At 30.3% G+C, this 4,117-nt stretch overlaps 1 protein-coding gene across 1 annotated transcript in view; it reads left to right on the top strand.

Annotated features, from left to right (window-relative positions):
- Positions 1-4,117, top strand: part of LOC106462539 (A disintegrin and metalloproteinase with thrombospondin motifs 7-like) — a 70,229-nt gene that overhangs the window by 1,107 nt on the left and 65,005 nt on the right. The gene's annotated exons all lie outside the window — the stretch shown is intronic.

Here is a 4,117-nt window from a genome sequence, read left to right as displayed (position 1 = left end):
TTTGAGTATAGATATTTATTCCTCAAAAACTGCCAACTTTGAATATAGATATTTATTCCTACAAAGACGACCAACTTTAAGTATAGATATTTATTCCTACAAAAACTGCCAACTTTGAGTATAGATATTTATTCCTACAAATACTACCAACTTTAAGTATAGATATTTATTCCTACAAATACTACCAACTTTAAGTATAGATATTTATTCTTACAAAAACTGCCAACTTTGAGTATAGATATTTATTCCTACAAAGACTACCAACTTTAAGTATAGATATTTATTCCTACAAAAACTGCCAACTTTGAGTATAGATATTTATTCCTACAAAGACTGCCAACTTTAAGTATAGATATTTATTCCTACAAGGACTACCAACTTTGAGTATAGATATTTATTCCTACAAAAACTTCCAACTTTGAGTATAGATATTTATTCCTACAAAGACTGCCAACTTTAAGTATAGATATTTATTCATATAAAAACTGCCAACTTTGAGTATATATATATTATTCCTAGAAAGGAAGTCTTTTAAAGTCTGGTACTTCATTACGTTTAAAGTGACTAACCATTATGTTAATATATATATTGGCCTGATGGGTAGGGCGCCTGATTCGTAATCTGCAGGTTGAGGGCTCAAATTCCGTCTCCAAATACGCTTGCTCTTTCAGTTGCGGGGGGGCGTTATTATGTTACGGTCAATCTCACTATTCGTTGGTAAAAGAGTAGCACAAACGTTAGCGGTGGGTGGTGCTTACTAGCTACTTTCTCTCTTGTGTTTCACTGCTAAATTAGTGAAGGCTACCTGAGAAACATCGATGATGTATTAGCTCCAACGGTCGTAAGCGGCATCGGGACTAAAAGAAATATATCTTATTTATCAGTCTGTCTGACTACACCTATAAAATCATAGTTATCAGTCTATTTGACTACATCTGTAAAATCTTAGTTATCAGTCTGTCTGACTACACCTATAAAACCTTAGTTATCAGTCTGTCTGACTACACCTATAAAATCCTAGTTATCAGCCTGTCTGACTACACCTATAACATCTTATTTATAAGTCTGTCTGACTACACCTATAACATCTTATTTACCAGTCTGTCTGACAACACCTATAACATCTTATTTATAAGTCTGTCTGACTACACCTATAACATGTTATTTACCAGTCTGTCTGACTACACCTATAAAATCTTAGTTATCAGCCTGTCTGACTACACCTATAAAATCTTAGTTATCAGCCTGTCTAACTACACCTATAAAATCTTAGTTATCAGCCTGTCTGACTACACCTATAACATATTATTTACCAGTCTGTCTGACTACACCTATAACATCTTATTTATAAGTCTGTCTGACCACACCTATAACATATTATTTACCAGTCTGTCTGACTACACCTATAACATCTTATTTATCAGTCTGTCTGACTATAACTATAAAATCTTATTTATCAGTCTGTCTGACTACACCTATGCTGTTTTTAAAGGAAGAGTACAGTTAATTTATTTTCCATTCTCAGGGTCAACTGTTTCATAACAATCGTTGGTTCCGTTCATGTCCTTGCTTTTAGCAATCATCATTTTTTTAAATATTCGGAAAGCTAATTATTAAGTGTGTTTATATTTTTAAAAAGGTTGAGTATCTTTGTATGTGCACGAAGATACGAAACCCTATAACTCGAACGGTTTCGAAAGGTAGACATTTCTTCTTCCGGGTAATAGAGTTTCATATCCTTGTATGAAATTGGTTTCTCGAACATACGTGTTTTCCTAACATCATTTTTGTATACGTACGTATACTTTATAATTGTCCTATCTTTCGTAGATTTGACAGTTTTGCTGCTCTGACCAACGTAAGCTAACAACACCTTGTCTATTTTGGTTTGAATCTTTTACTATTGTCACTAACATGATAGGTTTTCTTTTTTATTGATATATTCAGTCGCAAAACTTTTTTTTAATAAGCCATGTATTATAATAAAGGTCTATAGTTCTTATGTATGTTATTGAAATGTACTATTACTTATGATTGATAAATATTTATTCTTATCTATATTATTGAAAGTGTACTATTACTTATGGTTGATAAATATTTATTCTTATGTATATTATTGAAAGTTTACTATTATCTATGGTTAATGAATATTTATTCTTATGTATATTATTAAAGTGTACTATTACCTATGGTTGATAAATATTTATTCTTGTCTATATTATTGAAAGCGTACTATTACTTATGGTTGATAGATATTTATTCTTGTCTATATTATTGAAAGTGTACTATTACTTATGGTTATGAATATTTATTCTTATGTATGTTATTGAAAGTGTACTATTACTTATGGTTAATGAATATTTATTCTTATGTATATTATTGAAAGTGTACTATTACTTATGGTTAATGAATATTTATTCTTATGTATGTTATTGAAAGTGTACTATTACTTATGGTTGATGAATATTTATTCTTTAAAACTAACATTGACTAAAATGATTAAATAAATATATATTTTGGTAGTATTTGCAAATTTTAACGAAACAAACTATCAAATTATGTTTGAAATCTTTGTTTGTTTTTATCTCGCATTATTGAAGTTGTGTTTAAAAAGTACGTTCCATGTTTGTGTTCTTCACGAACAAGGATATTGTTTATTTATTAAAGGATAATCTTTCAAAATGTACATCTTTTTTCTTCTTTGGGATTATTTCTCGCTCTTCCATGGTTCTTTCAATAATAATTATAATTATTGAGCTGGGCGTGGCCCAAAAGCTAGAGTGTCCGGTCAGCGAACCTCTGGACTTTAGTTCAACTTCTGTTGCTACACAAACGAGCTTTCAAATTTTGGATTGTGGGTGTTTTAAAAGAATGACGATCAAATTCAACAAATGTAGCTCATGAGTTGGTGGTGGGTGTTGAAAAGTAGTTTTCCTTTAATTCAAAGTTAATAACAGTTGTATAGGCAGATAATCCTTGTAATTATAAACAAAAGACAGTGATTCTTACATTTAAAACTGTGACTTTATTGTACCTTATAAATATTTAATTTCTCATAGTAGTTAGTGTTTAGATACTTGTATTTCTGTAAAAGGAACGTTTGCGACTCCTCAGATATTAAAATTATCTTTAATAATGCTTATTTGAGGCGGCTTTAAAACTGCAATGTTATTGTTTTTGTATTGACATAAAAAACTATTTCAGAATATTAACTAGGGTCATTAAATGTGTTAATACAATATAGTGAAACTAAAGGTAGTTTCAACTAAGAATTGCTGATTCGACGCATTGTAAATAATAATGACTCAATATTTACTATTCATACTCACGTTTTCCAATCATTTGGTCTTCCATATGTCTGTCCTTGAAATTTGTTTCATATCGCTGCAGTTAAAAACATTTTACTCAAGTAACTTACGTTAGGCATGGTTTGTGTGGATTAATTTGTTTTCCTTCTAATATCAAAATATGCTGATGAGAACATAACATTCGTAGCTTCTAGTGTAAAGGATTAAATGCGTATTTTTTCAACTCTTTTCACTGGTTATTACAAGTTTATAATTATCATTTATTGTTAAACAAAGGTTTTATTTATGAACATTGCAAATCTTTTAATATCCAAACTTTTCAAATATTTTTTTCTTTATCGTTATTATAAATTAACTGGCATTTTCTGTTACTCACAGGCTTAACTTGTGTTTTTTATTGAAATGCTTTTATACATTATGGTGCTGTTGTCTTCCGGTGGCTTAGGGATAAGTATGCAAGAGTTACAACAACTAAGAACACTAGTGCTGCCCCCTTAGATCATATTGAGTCGTTCACGTATGAAGTGACGCATTATTGTGAATACCTTATGTTCAATGAAAACAGTTGAGTAATATATAAAATTATTGATTTCTTGCTTGAAGTTTAATTCTAACCTGTCTATATGAAGCGTGGTCTCATTTATTGTAAAGTAAGGATACGCAGCAAGAATAATAAAAAAAAATTGTAGTATTGATGGATGAAGGATCATGGAATATAGAAAAATTTCTCCAAGGGAACATAGGACCAGAGAGACAAACTTGGATTCTAAAGTAGGACCAGAGAGACAAACTTGGATTCTAAAGTAGGA

Source organism: Limulus polyphemus, unplaced genomic scaffold (assembly GCF_000517525.1).
Source record: "Limulus polyphemus unplaced genomic scaffold, Limulus_polyphemus-2.1.2 Scaffold1194, whole genome shotgun sequence".
NCBI lineage: Eukaryota > Metazoa > Arthropoda > Merostomata > Xiphosura > Limulidae > Limulus > Limulus polyphemus.
Note: the sequence above shows the minus strand (reverse complement) of the source record. Positions and strands in the feature narration are given on the sequence as shown.